The sequence below is a fragment of the Protopterus annectens genome, chromosome 2.part0 (genome assembly GCF_019279795.1).
Source record: "Protopterus annectens isolate FY-2018-M chromosome 2.part0, PAN1.0, whole genome shotgun sequence".
NCBI classification, from domain to species: Eukaryota; Metazoa; Chordata; order Ceratodontiformes; family Protopteridae; genus Protopterus; species Protopterus annectens.
Genome location: NC_056728.1, coordinates 594429564 through 594449124, shown reverse-complemented (window position 1 = coordinate 594449124; position 19561 = coordinate 594429564). Strand labels below are relative to the sequence as shown.

The 19561-nt window shown below is 40.5% G+C and overlaps 1 protein-coding gene across 1 annotated transcript in view; it reads left to right on the top strand.

Annotated features, from left to right (window-relative positions):
* ELP1 (elongator acetyltransferase complex subunit 1) overlaps positions 1-19561 on the top strand; it is a 1639125-nt gene that overhangs the window by 1089655 nt on the left and 529909 nt on the right. The window lies entirely within an intron of this gene.

Genomic DNA, 19561 nt, shown 5'->3' with positions numbered 1-19561 from the left:
TTGTACATGATTGGCCCTTGGATCTCTCTTATGCTTTTCCTCCCTTTCCTCTGATACCCAAAGTTCTTCAGAAAGTCAGGTTGTTGGGAAGCAAGCAGATTCTCATCGCTCCATACTGGCCGCATCAAATTTGGTTCCCCTTCCTTTGGCCTCATTTTCAGGAGGAGCCGTGGGTTCTGGACCCAGTTCCACTCTTTCTGACTCATACGTCCGGAACACTTCACCCTTGTCTTCAAACCCTTAAATTGAAAGCTTGGCTGCTACAATTCCAAGTATAGCCAGGCTTCCTGACCTTACTCCTTCTGTCAAACATATCTTGATTTCCTCGCACAAGGCCTCAACGAGAAAATTATACATGAGTAAATGGGAAAGATTTTCTTACTGGGCATTAAGTAAACACATTGACCCCTTTTCTGCTCCTGTAGGTTCTATTCTTGAATTTGTAGCAAAACTATTTAATGAAGGCGGGGCTTCAGCTACATTCATTTGCAACTAGCAGCGATATCTAATTTTCTTATAAGTGATTTAGCCCCAAATCTGATGTCTCACAGACTATGCAAAACCATCCTGAAGGGCACTAACCTAAGACCACCCATAAAAACCCCTCTTCCACCATAGGACCTAAGCTCTTTTCTGTCATGTTTGGTTCTTCCCCCCTTTGAACCTGCATCATCGTGTGACCTAAATTTTTGACATGGAAAACAAGTATGGTGATTGCCATCACTTCTGGTAGAAGGGTTTCAGAGCTGCAAGCATTATCGATCAAGCCCCCCTATATGCTTTTCCACAAAAATAGAGTATCCCTTCGAACAAACCCATCCTTCCTACTGAAAGTATGCTCAGAGTTTAACCTAAATCAATCCATAGAACTACCACTGTTTTTTCCCCAACTACGGCAACAAGGCAGAATATACACTTCACCAGCTGGATGTGCATAGACAGTTATATTTCTGCTTACATAGAACAAAGGACTTGAGAAAATCTAATCATTTATTTGTTTCATTCTCAGAAGCAAAGAAAGGCGCTCCTGTTTCTAAGGCCACACTTTCAAAATGGCTTTCAGATTGTATTGCCTTTGTATACAAGTCAAACAACAAAGTTCTTCCCTATAAAGTCAAGAGTCATTCTCTGAGAGCTATGGCAGCCTCTTCTGCCTTTCGTGCTAGACTACCACTTGATACTATTTGTGCTGCCGCGACTTGGGCAAAGCCTCATACCTTTATCACTCTTTACAAAATAGATTTGGCCTGCAGGGACAGGGCCTCCTTTGGGTCCACTGTCTAGAAGAATATACTCCCATGAGCCACCCAGGAAAAATGGTGCTAGGGACTTGTCCCAACCAGTAAGAATGAGGGCGAGATAGGACAACTTCACATAAAGAAGGTATGTACTCACCATAACGTTCCATGTGAGTTGTCCATCTCACCTTCATTTTTACATCCCACCCTCCTTCCCCAGCCTATGACCCCTGGAGGACCAAGAGGTTCTTTAATTTGGTGAATATGTTCTCTGACTTTCTTCTGTGTTTTTACAAATGTTACCTTAAGTAACTCTGGTTATCAGAAAACAAGATCTGGGGAGTTTTATTGGAGCATGATGGGATAAGAATACAGCCACGAGCCAGTGGAAGACCTTGAGCCTTAGAATGTGGCCAAGTTGGAACCGAGGATCAGTTCTGAACCAAACCAGTAAGAATGAAGGCGAGATGGACAACTCACATAGAACATTATGGTGAGTACATAACTTTTTTTTTTATATGTAGGAACAAAAGCAGGTTTATGCAGGCATTTCAGTAAGACAGTAAAGTTCCACTTTATTTGGTTAATCAAAAGGATGAGTATAAACACTCCTCTTCAAGATGTATAATGTAGTCTTTTTCCAGAATATATTTGTATCACGTTTGCCTTACCTCAGATCCGAAATCAGTTTATGTATCCGTGCAAGTGACATTTCATGTCATGTTAAATAAGCTGACACCTTCTTCAAGTATCAACTGTCCAGATTTTTGGGTCATATTTTTAGTTTTTTCCTCAATTTGTGGTTTTCTGGTTTATCACTAACAGTTTAAGTCACTCAATAATGACATATATTTGGGTTTCAGATTTCATGTCCTTTAGAAAATGCACAGTAGCACAAGTCCTAATACTCTTGCAACTTTCTAAGTTTATAAGAGCAAATTCAAATTTGTGCCTATTTTTGGGCCTTTGTTCTCCATTATTTTAGGCTTTGTTCAGATTTCTTGCACTAGGAAGTTGAGAGGTATGGCATAGACACACGTGAAATAGTACATATAAATAGAATATGAAAGTTTGTACATGTATTTATAACTAGAAACACTGTTTTAAATGCAGTTTGTACCAAAGTGTCATTAAATATTTTCAGGAGAATTTTGCTAGAAATCTAATTTTCAGACTGTTTTAAGAATGCAGTCTTGTGTTAGAGGAACGCCCAGTAAGATTATATGTCAGGTTGCTTTGAGTTTACAAAATACTTGCAACAATTACTCTGGTTAACAAGCTCCTTGAATATCGAGAGTGTCATTATTGGATTATGATATCAGAGCTAAAAATTATATTTAATTTCAAAAAGTAAAATTTCAAAAAGTAATATTTTCTGGCATTTTAAATCTTACAAAAAGAATTTGGTTAAGTCAGCACTTTAACACATATGAAATGCTGCTTCTTCATTCGGCTTTTCCCGGTTAGGGGTCGCCACAGTGGAACTCCGGTCCGCTAATGATTGGCAGTAGATTTTTAGGGTGCTGAGTTGCCAGCCCGATGCCCAACCTTCAACGAAGGCACGCCCATTTACGCATGTCTTTTGAATGCCACTCGACCGCAGGGAGGACATGCAGACTCCACACAGAAGGCACTCCAGCCGAGAATCGAATGGGAGAACCTCGTGCTGTGAGGCAACAACGCTACCGCTACACCACCGTGGCCTTTACAACACATATAAGATGCTACAATTTCCATATATGATTCATGCTATTAGTAATAGCTTCAAAGTTTTTTTTCCTGAAAATGAGAAAATATTGTAGCATTATGGAGATGTGGCCATTTGTAGATAGTGATATTAAGGTCATAGGCTGTCTTACATTGATAGACTACATTTTTACAAAATTGTTTTTTGAAAAATATTACATCTGAATAAAAGTGCTGCATTCATTTTTTTTAGTGTAGCAAAAAACTGTTGTGACTTAAATTATGTTTTTGTTATAACACTGAACTTAAAATTGCAATGCATATCTACAGTGGATATAAAACGTTTACACACCCCTGTTAAAAATGCCAGGTTTTTATGATATAAAAAATGAGACCACAATAAATCATTTCAAAACTTTTCCCACCTTTAATGTGACCTATAACCTGTACAATTCAATTGAAAAATGAACAAATCTGTTAGGGGAAAAAATATAAAAAATAAAAAACATTCAATACACTGGTTGCATAAGTGTGCACACCCTTAAACTAATACTTCGTTGTGTGTGCACAACCTTAAACTAATACTTTGTTCATAGGTAGGTACTAGGCTATCGGCCCAAGGGCCTAAGTAAGCCAAGCCAACAAGATTTCCTGGCTTATGCCACCCAAGAAAGTTAATTTCCTGTGCCCCTGTCAAGCAAAGTCACAGAACTGATCCCCGGGGTGTATTTCCTATTTCCTATCCACTCTTCAAGATTTTTCTTGAAGACTGCTAATGAGGAACTTTGCTTGACATAGATGGGTAGCTTGTTCCAGAGTATAGAAAGTCTCTGGGACAGGAATCTATCCCTCCAGCATGTCCTGTTTATTGTGGTGACAAGGTTTACGTCCCTAGAGCTTGTAGCTCAGAGGGATTGGGATTTCTTTAGGTGTAGCATGTCCAACAGCTCTGGGTTTAACATAGCTTTATATGTTGGGTAGAGATCTCCTTAGAGTAGGCGATATGCTACAGAGTAAAGCTGGAGATTTTGAGACGGTCAGTGTAGGGCATCTGTTTGAGGCAAGTAATCCTCTTTGTGAGGTACTTCTGTGGCCTTTCCAGCTGCTGCAGATGTCTTGTGAGGTACATTCCAAAAGGGGCGTTGTACTCTATAATGGGTCTAATGAGTGCCGAGTAGAGGGGAATAATGACCTCTTTTTTCCCTGGAGAACCCTTTTATGATGAGGTGTGCTACATAGAAGGATATCCGGACTATTGTGGCGATGTGATTATCAAAGGAGAGACTACTGTCCACCTGTGTCCCAAGGTCTCTTATCACACATTCGGCATTAAGTAGACTGCTATTTCTGCGGTAGTTCATGGGTACAGAGTTTTTACCAAAGGGGATGACAATGCACTTTTTGGCATTGAGCTTGAGGCCATGCCTCTGACACCAGACATCTGTCTCAGTGAGGCCCTTCTGTAGGATGTCCACATTATTTGGGGACTCGACTATGGCTCCTAGTTTGCGGTCATCTGCGAACTTCATTAGCCAGAGGTCTTCTGTGTTAACCTGTACTTCAGAGAAATAGATACCAAACAGGAGAGGTCCCAGGACTGAACCCTATGGTACTCCACTTATCACTGGTTTGAAGTCAGATTTGGAGTCTGCAACTTTTACAGTGTAGGTTCTGTCAGTGAGCCAGTTGGCAACCCATCTTGTGACTTAGGGATTTATACCTAGTTTAGTGAGTTTAACTATAATTCCAGAATGGGGGATGGTGTCGAAAGCTTTGGCGAGGTCAAGAAAGGCAGTGTTGCAGCACCTTTTGATTTAATTACAACATTCAGTCTTCTTGGGTAGGATTCTATCAGCATGGCACATCTTGACTTGGCAATATTTGCCCACTCTTCCTTGCAAAAGTGCTCCAAATCTGTCAGATTGCGAGGGCATCTCTTGTGTGCAGCCCTCTTCAGGTCACCCCACAGATTTTCTATTGGATTTAGGTCTGGGCTCTGGCTTGCCATTCCAGAACTTTAATTTTCTTCTGGTGAAGTCATTCTTTTGTTGATTTGGATGTATGCTTGGAGTCATTGTCGTGTTGAAAGGTGAAATTCCTCTTCATCTTCAGCTTTCTAGCAGATGCCAGAAGGTTTTGGGCTAAAAGTGGCTGGTGTTTGGAACTGTTCATAATTCTATCCACCTTGACTAAAGCCCCAGTTCTAGCTGAAGAAAAGCAACCCCAAAGCATGATACTGCCACCACCATGCTTCACAGTGGTGATGGTGTTCTTTTGGTGATGCGAAGTGTTGTTTTTGCGCCAAACGTACCTTTTGGAATTGTAGCCAAAAAGTTCACCCTTGGTCTCATCAGACCATAACACATTTTCCCACATGATTTTGGGATATTTTATGTATTTTTGCAAATTTTACCCGGGCCTGGATGTTTTTCTGTGTAAGAAAAGGCTTCCGTCTTGCAGCCCTACCCCATATTCCAGACATATGGAGAATACGGGAGATTGTTGTCACATATAGTATACAACCAGTACTGGTCAGAAATTCCTGCAGCTCCTTCAGTGTTGCTGTAGGTCTCGTGGCAGCCTCCCTGACAATCTTGTCTTTTCATCAGTTTTGGAGGGACGTCCATTTTTTTTTGCAATGTCACTGTTGTCCCATATTTTCTTCACTTTTTGATGACTGCCTTCACAGTGTTCCATGGTATATCTAATGCTGTGGAAATTTTTTGTACCCTTCTCCTGACTAATACCTTTCAAGAATGCGAACCAGCTTTTGCTGTAGCAGGCAACTGAGTAAATGTCAGGAAAATCCTACTGGGAAGGCTGAACTTTATTTGGGGTTAATCAGTCTCTTTAATTGATGGCAGGTGTGTACCCAAGAAGACTGAATGCTGTAATTAAATCAAAAGGTGTTTCAACAAAGTATTAGTTTAAGGGTGTGGACACACAGCAAAGTATTAGTTTAAGGGTGTGCATGCTTATGCAACCAGCATATTGTACATTTTTTATTTTTTATATTTTTTCTCCTAACAGATTTGTTTGTTTTTCAATTGAAGTGTACAGGTTATAGGTCACATTAAAGGTGGGGAAAGTTTTGAAATGATTTATTGTGGTCTCATTTTTTATATAAAAAAAACTGGCATTTTAACAGGGGTGTGTAAACTTTTTCTGTGCCCTGTATATGAAAGTGAGATTTTTTTTACTGCTGTAGAATAAAAAAAATACAATTTAAAATATAGTGTTCTTATTAAATTCAAGATGAGGGTGCTACAGTGCATTTGAAGTTAAGCGCAATCTAAGGCAATCTTACAGGTTATAAATGTTCTAGTATAATTCAAAACTGTATTTACAGTATAGCAGACCGTTTTGGAGTACACTGTATACAATAGGAACACAAATGCAAACAATCAAAGGAGCACATCGCTGTAGGAAATGGTCACTTGTAAAAAGATTTAGTAGCACCATAGACCCCTGAGAAGTAGTACTAAAAGGTCTAATACTCTTGTTTACCCAGGAAAAATGATGGATGAAGCAGATGGGCAGTAGTGGCTGAGATAATCTCAAATAGTTAGAGAACGCAGTAGGTTTCTGAAAAAAAATAGTCTTCTTTTGAGTCTCTTGCATCCAGTATATCCTTACTTTCTGAATGTTTCCCAAGCAGTTAAGCTTGCAGAGAAGAAACTCATTCAGTTCACTGCTGGAAAACTCTGCAAAACCATGTTCATTCCGCTATAGACAGCTATGCTGCAGTAATCATTTCAGCTGTAAGAAATAGATTAGAAGGCTACATTGCAGTTCCTGCTGATAGGGTTGCCTCACAAACCATCAAAGCTGAATTGGCTGCAATAGAAAGGTGCCTGACAAAGGCACTGTGGGTCCTTGTCTCCTTTCTAATAAATAACCAAAGGAAATACCATGAATCTGCAGTGCAGAATGTAGTTCTAGCCCTGCTTGTTCGGACATTGATGTTTTGTAGGAGATAAAATCACCTGAAAAGAACAGGTGTCACAATCTGTAAAACCCCCTGCTTCCTTCACACTCATAAAGGAAAGAAGCCTGAAATATCTGGAAAGTATGTCAAGATCTAGACAGCATATTCTGCTTTGTATTATAGCAGTAGAAGGCAGTTTTTCTGTGTAGTCTCTGTATGCTGGTGTGCATCCAAATGTTGCTGCTACTTCCACCCGGACTTGTGCAACTTTTTCCACAAGTGCTATGCATTTGTGAAAGCTCTATAGATTTATACCCCACAACCCCAGGGAATGGGTTCCTGTGTCCCACACATGGGCGCTCCCCCAGATGTCCTCTTTAGAATTTAGGAGACCCCAGAGTGAAGAGATCCTTCCACTTGAGGATCCACCATTCAGGCCCCAGGAAACATGACATGACACCAGCAATGGCCCTAGTACAGACCTCTTAAGTTCCTTTACCACCAGTGAAAGATTTCTCTCCAAGTACAGTTCTTTTTTGCCTAACACTTGTGCATTTGACCACATGTGTGTTAGACTTGTATAAGCACCCACACTTTGGAGTTGAGATGATGAGGGTTTGCCTTCCCGTTTGCTTCCTGGAAGACTCTGATGATCCTAAAGTTATCTCTGAGACAGAAAAACTTACTGGGACCTCTACAATACATGACCCTCCCTTGAAGAAAGCATTAAGTCCTTCATAGACTGGCCTGTGGCCATTATTTCTTCTCAACAGAAGTACTTGAGGGAGGAGAAGCTATAGTTTATGTACACCATTGATCATGTACTCTAGGATACCATTCATGCAGCCTAGAAGCACCTGACTTGGATAGGGAGAAAAAGAGGATATTTTTCATCAGTCTGTTGTTGCTTAACAGCTATATGTCTTACCCATCCAGTTTCCAGTTTTCCCTGGCAGTTCATGCTGTGGAAAAGCTTTCATCCTTTCCTTAGTCTGGGCTCAAAAATCAAACTGGTTAAAACACTGTCTATGGCTTCCACAATAAATCAGCTACCACATAACACTGTGTAATTTTGACTGAGCTGTTGGTCTGGCTGATGCAGCCATCTGAGGCATGTGCCAGTGCAAGAGGGTCTGGTTGAGGTTTTCTCTTCTTAGTGAGGAACTTATGCAGGCTATCCTGGGTTCCCCTTTCTTGAGGAATGTCCATTCTAGCAGACCTTGTCAGAAACTGGTTTGTGACCTCCTGACAGGCATATGTGCCTCCCCTCAGGCACCTCTTCTTTTTGACTTGTCCAGTCCCAAAGAACAAGTCCCCTGGAAGAACAAGAAAGACCCTGAAGTATCAGACAGTACTCCCATTCCTGGCAGTGCCATTTAGATTCCCTAGGAGGTTGACAACTATCAGCCAAACAACTACAACCCTGAGTGGTGTTTAGGGGCTCACAGTTGGGGGTACTTTTCTGGGTTTGCCTTAGTTTGAAGAGCCATCACAGAGGACCAGAGCCTTCTCAAAGTGGTAGTTGATGGCCTTATCTTGAAGCTATTTGGTCCTCTACCAGAAAGCTGTGGTTTTGGACATGGTTGTTTCTGTAGAACGTTTGGGACTGCGCTCTCAGAAGGAAAATAGAGGTTGTCCCTCCATCAGAGGACTGCTGAGACCTTGACTTCTAATTTTTCTTACTGCCATTTTGGACCTCAGCAGATTTAGAGGACAGTCAGTATTTCAGGTTCCAAATGGTGTGCCTCTAGTGTGATTGTACTGCCCCTTGCTGCAACAGGGCAACTGGATATTCTCACTGAACATGAGTGCCTTTTAGTACGTCACTTGGAGTCTTCACAGGGGATCCCTTTCAGTCTAACTACTATTATTTGGTCTGCCCTTTGGTCCCAGAGTATTTACTTTGCTGCTAATCACTGTGGCTGACTGCTTGCTGGAGAAGGAAATCCATGTGTTCCCCTGCATCAGAGACTGACTTCTTTTGGTCCCACTAAGGGATTTTTTTGGTCGCATTTCTAGAAGGATACTTCCGTGTTTGCAGTCCCTGGATAGTTTATCTATCTTAAACTGGTGAGTTCCACTCTGATCCAGTCTCAAAGGATTGCCCCTGTGTAGAGCTGGATGCCCTTCAGTGTTACTCATTCCTGCCTATTGAGAGGACCCAGACATTGTGCATTTGATAGCCTGGGTTGGAATGTAACAGAGCCTTCTGCAGAGCTGATGACAGCCATGATCATCTCTGTGCCTTTTGCACACCTGAAAAGAACGATGTTGCAGTGGGAACTGTGAGGGTGTCTTTTGCTGCAGAGTTTTCATGCCCTCATAGGTGTTGCATCAGTTCTATGTATCAGACCTGTATTTGCTTGGACCTAGAGTCTCCCTTCCTTTCATGAATCTGAACCCTGTAAATAATCTGGCAGTAGATTATTTCCTGGTATGATGGAGAACTGTTTTTTTTTTCACAGCACCATGCTGTTGCTGCCTCACAAAGAGTATAAAGCACTGAACAGGGAAAGCTCTGCATTAATCCATTGGTGCTGCATATGGTCCTCTACACCATGATGGCTGGGAAGACTAAGCTTCTTCTGCAGCCTTTCCTAGTACAGTCCTGCAACTGGTCTGCTATATAGTACTTTTAACAAGCAAGGCAGCACATAGCTGTATTCCTTGTTCAAAGAAGCAAGGCTACCAGTCTGGCATCATTTCATATCCCAGAAAACCCCTGGGAGTCTTGTCTATTCCAGGTCTTCTAGAGTAAGGCACCACAGAAGATCAGTTCACTACATGGAAGAATGAGATTTTCCACTGTTCTACTCGGGGGGGGGGGGGGGTATTATTTCAGGCTGTCATATCCCCAGCAGGTACAGTAAGTAGTCCTTGTTCAAGTAAAGAAAATATGTCCCCCACCAAATGAGAGGCAGCCAGTTCAGTTTTATGACCTGTGTTGTGCTGTAAGTACTCATCCTGTCAGATCTTCTGGTTGGGGTTTCAGAGGAAATTGAAGCCACCAGGAAGTTTACTACCTGACTGGCTAACATTTGTCAAGTGGAATAAGTTTTCCCATTTGCATGGAATTGGTAAACTTTGCATCCTAGTCAGCCGGCATGCATGCATGTGTTGATAACTAATGTTAGGTACCTGTATTATTTATTTATTTTATTTTACAGTTGTTAACCGTTAGGTACCTGTATTATTTATTTATTTATTTTATTTTACAGTTGTTAACCGGGATAGTCCGTCTAGGTGTGAACCCATTTTCAAGCGGAGGCCCAGGGAGAAAAGCTCCATAAAACAGTGATTACATAGACAAAAAATAAAAGAATAAATAACAGTGATATTTTGAAGTAGTTATAAATATACATTAACATCATTAGATTTAACATTGAATATATAGGATAAAAATAATATAAATTGATACAAAAACATCAAATACATTGGATGGAAGAGTTGAATCATAGAGGGAAAATAGGGAGACAAAAAGGTAAATTAGTCAGGATTAACTAAAGTGGTTGGGGAAGAGGTGAGGGTTAGAGGAAGATATCAGATAAGAAAGTAGGGGGTTAAAGACAGTTGAAAATGCATATAGGGAGGAGATTACCATGGGTTGATACAGGAGCAGATCCAGTGGCTATATAAGTAGGCCTTTATTTTTTTTTTCTTCAATTGAGTTATATCAGTGACATTTAATGTATGTTGGGGGATAGAATTCCACAGTTTGGAGATATAGTGGGGGAAAAAGGGGATCCCCAGCCTGGTTGTTAATTTTGGAGACTTGCAGGAGAGTGTTATTATAGAGTTTGAGTAAGTGTTGTAATGCTGGGATATTGTCAGGTTGATTTACTAAATGGCGAGTAAAAATAAATTGAGTATAGGTTAGGAAATGGGGGCATTCTAACCAGTTTAATTGTTGTACGGAGGAGCAGTGGTGTGACCTGTGAGGGGAGTCGGTGGCAAATTTGGCTGTTTTATTATAACAAGATTCAAGTTTGGAAAGTTCAGTGTTGCTAAGTGAAGTAAAGATGGGAGAGGCATAGAATAGAGAAGAAAGAAGATGAGTCCTGGTAATGTCTAATCTGGACTGGTTTGTAAGAAATGGTTTGATGCGGTAGAGTGAGCTGAGTTTGATATGAGATTTTTTGATAGATTGAGATAGATGTATATCGAATTTCAATTTATTATCAATGATAATGATGTATGATTTTGTTTATTCCATGGTTAGGGTGCATGAGCCAGATACATCTGCCAGTGATGTAGTATAACATTAACCTGTCAAGCAGTTCCTCAGAAGGCATCATTGCCCATCTTTGAAGAATCTTTTTTTTCTTTTCTTGGGAATGGATCTTCATAATTGAGAGTTTAAGCACCCACCATTTGAACCCACTGATTCACTAGCTTTGAAGTACATCTTTTGGAAAATTCTTTTAATTGTGGCCATTACTTCTGGCCAAGAGGATCTTGAAGCATCAGGCCCTGATGTGAAGGCAAAGCTGGTGTTTCACAGGGACTGGGCATCTGTTGGAATTAGCCATCTCCTACAGAAGTGTATCAGAGTTAGGTCAGTGCATTAATCTACCCAATTTTTTTGCATGGGAACACAACAGGAGAGAGAGGGGCAGCCCTTTCCACTCTGATCTTGGATGTGCAACACCAGTTAGTTTTGAAGCATGTTTTACAGTTTAGGAAGAATTAAGATATGTATATGCATAATTTAGGAAAGTACAGCAGCTATTCCTCTGCTTTGTTCAGAGGGGAGAATGAACAGCAGTTGCCAAGCAGCTGTTTTCAAGTGGATGATCAGCTCGGTTATTTTTGTTGTCATTGTCAAATGCTGCAGTTAGAGGCCACAACACTAAGGTTATGACTGATTCCACTTACTTCAAAATGCCTTCTTTCTTGACATTTGTGTCATCGTGTGTTGGCCATTTATTCATATATTAATCAAGCTTTTTCGAGACAGGGCTGCTTTAATAATTCAGATTTTTGCATTCTTAAGATTCCCCCTTTCCCTTGTTTGCTGTCCTCCAGTTCCTTCCCTTAGGATACTACTTGAAAGTTTGCCAATTTTTAGACCTGTCAAAGAACATGCCAAATGCTTAATAACATTCATTGCTTATTGTATTTTTTTTTTTTTTTGGGGGGGGGTCTGCAAGCACACCTTTTATATTAGAACACAAGTAACAATTTTACTATCCTTTTGTCTGCGCAGCCTCCCATTATTTTGTTACTGTTTGAGTAGTTTGACAAAAAGGCAGGAGTCTGAGCTGGATGTGGCAGAGTTAAAGATGTTAAGATATGCACTGGGTGTGACGAGGTTGGACAGGATTAGGAATAAGTATATTAGAGGGTCAACCCAGGTTGGAAGGTTTGGAGACAAAGCCAGAGAGGCAAGATTACGTTGGTTTGGACATGTGCTGAGGAGGGATGCTGAGTATATTGGGAAAAAGATGCTAAGGATGAAGCTACTAGGTAACAGGAAAAGAGGAAGGCCTAAGATAAGGTTTATGGATGTGGTAAGAGAGAACATGCAGGTGGTTGGTGTGACAGAGTAAGATGCAGAGGACAGGAAGAAATGGAAACAGGTGATCCGCTGTGGCGACGCCTAATGGGAACAGCCGAAAGAAGATGATGATGATGAGTAGTTTGTAAGTCAAGCAAATATATAATATTCACATTTACAACCAATACATGCTGGAGCCATAATTTTATTTGATTTGCAGAACTGTCTTGCTGTGAGGTTGGGTTTGAATTGGCAGCTTCATTGTCTGAGTTCACTTTCCTGTTGTTGAGTATGATGTCATAATGTGCTTTTACTGGAGTTTCAGTGAAAAAAAAATAGCCATATTGGAAATTACAAAGGGTAATCCCAGTGGTAGAGTCATTGAAGACTGCTTCCTCAATGACTAACTGGTGCATTAGACACGTCTCTTCTCCTCCCTTTCCCTTCTTCACTCCCCATCTTTGTCCCTTTCCCCACCCTACTGTGGTACCATTTCCTCTTTTTGTGAATTTTGAAATGAAAACTTTGTATAGATTTTCCGAGAGGTGAAGATGTCCGTGTTATCTCTAATCTTCCTTCCACCCATGATCAGCTCATTTAGATGTCTCTTCCCCCTTCTTCTCTAAAATTCTTCCCTCCCTGGTACACCATTTGGTCTAATTTCAACTCCACACAGGCCTTGGCATTCCTCACTGGTTTAGTCACATCCTTCCTTACAAATTCAAAGCATGCTTGCCTTTCAACATAACATGTCTTTTCAGTGTTTAAAAGATTTTGAAAATATTTTTAAGTAATTATTCCATCATTGTCTTACTTTGGTCTCCTTCCGTGCTTTCCCTTTCACCTTTTGAGTAAGCAGCAATACTTACATTCCAGGTGTTGTCTGTAAATCTTCCCTGCATGTTGCTTGCTCCCTTCACGTTTCCTTTTTCTTCTACTTCCTTCCATAATTCTGCTCCTAGCTGCTTTTAATCCATCTTTTTAGTTCCACATAACTGTCTTCCTTCATCCTTTGGACTTTCCTTACTCTACCTAACATGATTCTTGGAGTAACAGGATCAGTGCTGACCAGTGGAGATCTCACATCCACATTCCGAACGTCTTCTAACTGTTGAGAACTGCATCCAAAATGTTCTCTTTGTTCTTTCTTGACTCCATTGAACAAATTCTTCTTGAACCAATGCTTCTGTCACAACAATTTCTATTTCAGCTGGATGTAGAAACTGACCAGTCTGCATTTGAGACATTAAGGTTTGTCATCACAGCAGCCTTCCTCTACCTCCAGCCTGTCCATATTTATGCCAGTTGATTGTCCTTTTCTTTTAACATGTGGAGACTAATAGATGGTATCCAACCACTGGGGTTCCCACTCTGTCTTTAGTGTGACTGCCAGTGTGCCTGTTTACACTACTATTATCCGTCATTTTTTTCTTACTCTTTCACCTCCCATGCCATCTTTTATAAAGACTGAAGTCCCCCTACCTCAGGAGTAGGACAACAACTGCTGTTGTGGTCATTTGCTGGTGTATGCAGTGGTGCTAAACAGGGTACTTATCATAGTTAATGGTTGTCCATATGTAACAAAAATAAGTGCAGCTACCTCTTATTGGTCATCCTTGGCTGGATGTTGCAAGTTAACAGTCTGATGCCTTCTGTCTTCCGAAAGTATGTTTGAATGAAAGGGTTAATCCCCTCCCATTGACTGGAAGGGAGGAGATAATTTAAAGAGTTTAATTTTCAGAAGGAACTTCCAGGTTGAAGCAGTGATCAACTAGAACATGATGGTTTCTCAAGATACAAGACATTATATGAAGGTCACACCCCATATGAGTCAACATTTCTTTGAGTGCTCCTTGAAGAGAAATCTTTCAGTAGAAGTTGAAGCTTGGCAACAAGAAATGTAACCTCCTTGAAATTCATGGGCTCAGAAAACTGAAATGGGATGAGGAGAATGTAAGAAGCATACTGCTTTTCAGGTAGGGAAGATTTAGCATGAATCTCTCTTCTTTAAAGAATATATCACATCTGAAGCTGCCAAGATGAATAATGTTCCCACTTTAGGGATATGTGATCCAACAGTTTGCCTACTAACAGTCAGTCTCATCTAAGAAACCACACTTGACATGCCATTCTGGTTTATAGTAACTTACTCAGCAAAACTCTTTCAGCCTTGGGGAACTAGTTTTTTGACAAATCAAGGATGTCTTGCTTCTGAGATGGTCAGAAAATTGAGTATCTGAGGAACAGCTCATAGGACTGATGGAGATTAAACTAAACAGGTTATGTCGTAGACAGTGGATTGCCTTAATGTCAGATGGTACAGAATCCAATACTAGGATGACTTCCTTTTAGAAAACAACACTTTATCAATAAGTTAGATAGCATTCTGTCAGAGAATATGATACCTCTCTATGGACTTTTATCAAGTAAGAAAATACTAAAACTAATTAAATGGGATTAAGATATTCAAACATTGATTCTTGAAAGTGAAAAGAGAAACCCACACACTGATGAAGTACTTGTCAGTTTTGCACCACATCGACAGAAATGATGCACAAACCAATGAGCTCACTGTAGGGCTGGAACTGCTATTTTCCCTCTAACAATAAGACAACAAAAGTGACAAAAAGTCACTTGTCTGACCAAAGGCCTGGAGTCATACATCTCAACCTCTTAATGCCAAAAATCTGGAAAAAGTCTGACAAAATAGGGTACAAAGGCCCAAAAATAGGGACATATTTTAAATATTGCTATTATAAACTTTGAAAGTTGCTAGAATAACATAATTTGTGTTACCATGCATTTTCTGAAGGATTTGAAGTCTAAAACCAAATGTGTGTCATTATTTACTGAATTCAATCTTTAGGTTATCCCAGTGATTTTCTAGAAAGTCACAAATTTTATGAGAAACAGACCAAAAGTATGAGGCAAAAATCTGGACATTCTATGAAAATCTGGACAGTTGAGAGGTATGCCTGGACTTCACTCCTCCATTAAGAGTTGATGTAACAAGCATCTGGGAAGTATACCCTTCCCAACAAAACAAGCACAATTTTTTTTCTGAGAAACTTGGCAAAAAAAGATAGTCAGCTGGAATAAAGATACTTCTGCAACACATAGTCTTAAATCCTTAATAAACCTTAACATTTCAAAAAGAAATTTCATTACAAACAGAAGATCCAAAAACTATAATTCCAGTCCCTACTCTCCCTGCATGCATCAGATGGACTGGACCAAGCCTTTGGTTTTCTAACAGAGTTCAGTAAATACATTGGCAAAACTGCCCCCCCCCCCCTTCATTAAACCTGTGTTGTCCTTAGACAGTAATTCTCCCGTTTGCTGATCCTCACTTTAAATGTCTTGCTTCATTATATACACTAATCAGGCTCACCCCCTTACTTGAATACAACAACTCCATGGTCACACACCAGCTGGCAAAAATGAAGAATTTCTCTGCGGTGCACAGCAGTTCTGCAAAATACATGCAGTTTGGGCCACCAGTGATGGAAAAATAGATACAAAACAAAGCCACTTGTTTGAGTAGAGGATAACACTCAACACTTCTAATCTGACATATAGAAATCCATCTTGTCCCAGAAAACTCCATACCCATCTCAAAGAGACAGTTACTGATGAAATCACCATACTGTAGTTCCAGGAAAAATGCTAGAAAATTCATCCATTCACAGATCTTTAAATACTTCCATGGTGGATGTACTGTCCAGATGCCAACATATATTTGGGGCTGGGATGAATGCAGTGATGAAATTAAGGGAACTGACAGATGTATTGCAAAATGCAGAAGAGGGCAGCTTAATAGGAGCTATCTTCATTTTCCTGACTGAAGGGATTGGCCTGGTTAACTGTCATCTTATTCTGAAAATCCTTCAAAACTCTGGCTGTGAGTCAGATGTTCATAACTCGTTCAAGGGCTACTTGTATTGTAGATACTCCCCATCTAGAATCAGCTGTGTCTACATACCTCCACCCCCTAAAGGAAAGTGTCCCCCTGGATCCATTTTTAGCCCCTACTACTGTTTTCCCAGTATGTCAGTTCCATCCCTTCCATTTTTAATAAGCTTACCACAGTCCTGTATGCTGCTTGATATAGTCATCTCTGATCCTCACCTTCCCATAAAAACATTAGAAGACTAGAGCAGCACATCAGTAATCTCTTTTGGCCTCCAAACAAAGGCATGGTTTCATCCAATCACTGAACACACTAGTGTTCTTTGGAATCAAAGATCACATTATACAGCTTCCTCTCTTCAGATACCATTGCATTTGGCTGGCCCAGTCACTCTCCTTTTAGTACAATTTGCAATAGACAGAATCTAAGATAGCCAAATCCTGTACTGATTTGGGAAAAATCAGACACCTTTTTTTTCCCCCAAAGCAGGTCAGCTAGAGGTAGTGGGATGCTACTCTCATAACTGGAATTAGAGTTCATGTTTTTGTCACGGCAGCTTCCCCAAAAATATCTTTCTTATAGACAACAACCAACTCATTTTTTAGGTTTGTTACCCCTTCCGCAGATGAGAGCAATGTCATTTGCTGCAAAAGGCTAGTTGGCTATCAAATAAGGAATGGGCAGATCTTTCACTGGCTTCATTGCTTTCCAGATTATAATATTTCCCTTCCTTGCCAAGCAGAGTCTGAGTAACTCTGTACAGTTGCAGTCTCATATCAGTCTGTTGAAGACATACTCATAAGAAGACTCCACATTAAATGTTGTGCTAGTGGCTTCTCCTTTTCTGCTGTAGGCCATAAAGTCTTAGACTCACTTCTGTCTTCACTTAAAGGTTTCACAGACCTATATAGTTCCAGGCATAACTAATACAGCATCTAACAGTTCAAAGTGTTTTTTTTCACCTCCTCATACTTAGTGAGCTAAACTCCTCATGACCTCATTGTCAATCCAGTACAATCAACATATACTTCAATAGCATATCTTTCTCAGGTCTCAGACATGTAATTTAGCTTCCTGTACTCACCACTAATAATACGCTATACTCATTCTATTTCAGATATAACTACATCATTTACAAAAAAAAATCAGTTGATCAAATCATTGGTAGTGAATGTGCAGTTAACCTGCTGCACAGTAATTTGTGTTGTCTTTATACACTAGTAAACTTAACTTGTCTTCTTCTTCTTTTGGCTGTTCCCATTAGGGGTCGCCACAGCGGATCATCTGTTTCTGTTTCTTACTGTCCTCTGCATCTTGCTCTGTCACACCAACCACCTGCATGTTCTCTCTCACCACATCCATAAACCTTATCTTAGGCCTTCCTCTTTTCCTGTAACCTGGCAGCTTCATCCTTAGCATCTTTTTCCCAATATACTCTGCATCCCTCCTCAGCACATGTGCAAACCAACATAATCTTGCCTCTCTGGCTTTGTCTCCAAACCTTCCAACCTGGGCTGACCCTCTAATATACTTATTCCTAATCCTGTCCATCCTCGTCACACCCAGTGCAACTCTTAACATCTTCAGCTCTGCCATGTCAAGCTCTGACTCCTGCCTTTTTGTCAATGCCACTGTGTCCAACCCATATAACATAGCTGGTCTTGCTACCCTCTTGTAGACCTTCCCTTTCACTCTTACTGGTACTTATCTGTCACAAATCACTCCTGACACTTTTCTCCACCCACACCATCCTGCCTGTACTCTCTTCTTCACCTCTCTTCCACACTCACCATTACTCTGAACTGTTGATCCTAAGTATTTCAACTCATCCACCTTCGCCACCTCTACTCCCTGCATCCTCACCATTCCTCTATCCTCCCTCTCATTCACACACACATATTATGTCTTAGTCCTGCTGACCTTTATTCCTCTTCTCTCTAGAGCATATCTCCACCTCTCCAGGGTCTCCTCCACCTGTTCCCTACTCTCACTACAGATCACAATGTCGTCTGCAAACATCATAGCCCACGGGGACTCCTGTCTGATCTCGTCTGTCAATCTGTCCATCACCATTGCAAATAAGAAAGGGCTCAGAGCTGATCCTTGATGTAATCCCACCTCCACCTTAAACGCATCCGTCACTCCCACTGCAGACCTCACCGCTGTCACACTACCCTTGTACATATCCTGTACCGCTCTTACATACTTCTCTGACACTCCCGACTTCCTCATTCAATACCACAACTCCTCTCTAGTCACCCTGTCATATGCTTTCTCTAAGTCCACAAAGACACAATGCAACTCCTTCTGACCTTCTCTGTACTTCTCCATCAACACTCTCAGAGCAAACATCGCATCTGTAGTGCTCTTTCCTGGCATGAAACCATACTGCTGATCACTAATCATCACTTCCCTTCTTAACCTAGCTTCCACTACTCTTTCCCATAACTTCATGCTGTGACTGAGCAATTCAATCCCTCTGTAGTTACTACAGCTCTGCACATCACCCTTATTCTTAAAAATCGGTACCAAAACACTTTTTTCTCCATTCCTCAGGCATCTTCTCACTTTCCAAGATTTCATTAAACAATCTAGTTAAAAACTCCACTGCCATTTCACCTAAACACCTCCATGCTTCCACAGGTATGTCATGTGGACCAACAGCCTTTCCAAAGTTAAGTAAACTTAACTTGTCAAAAATGTAAATATATTTATAGCAAATGTTGACATTACACATGTGTAACATTTATATGTGTTTGTGTCATCCCTTCAGGTAGTGTTTGAAATGGGTCTGTCATGGATCAGCACACTACCATGGTCAAAAAGTGTTCAGTAAGTAAAATGACTGTTTATGATCATGTAATATCAGAGGTAAATGAAAACTAAGCAGCCACTGATATTGCAAAAATGGTGTGATGGGTTCCCCAGATGGGGACAAGACTGCCCATGTCAAGAGAGAGCCATACAGCCTTGTACTGAACAGGACAATTGATAATACCATGGATATTAAGGGGAAGGCCTAAAGTAAAACTTTGTTCCCCAGGTGGATCTTAATGACCATCTTCAGAATTTATGCAAAGGTAATAAAGCAAAGAATTGTATGGTTTAAATGTTTTACTGTGTTGCTATTAATTTATTAGCCTTTTGCCTTTATTTTTATCTGTTTATGCTGTTATCAGAGAGTAGATATGATAGAAATTTGTTTAACTGTTCCTCACTTTGTTAGACTGTAAGTGTCATGGAATGATTCTAGACCTAACTGTACCAATGCTAACTGCTTTGGTTCACTGTTTTTGTAAATA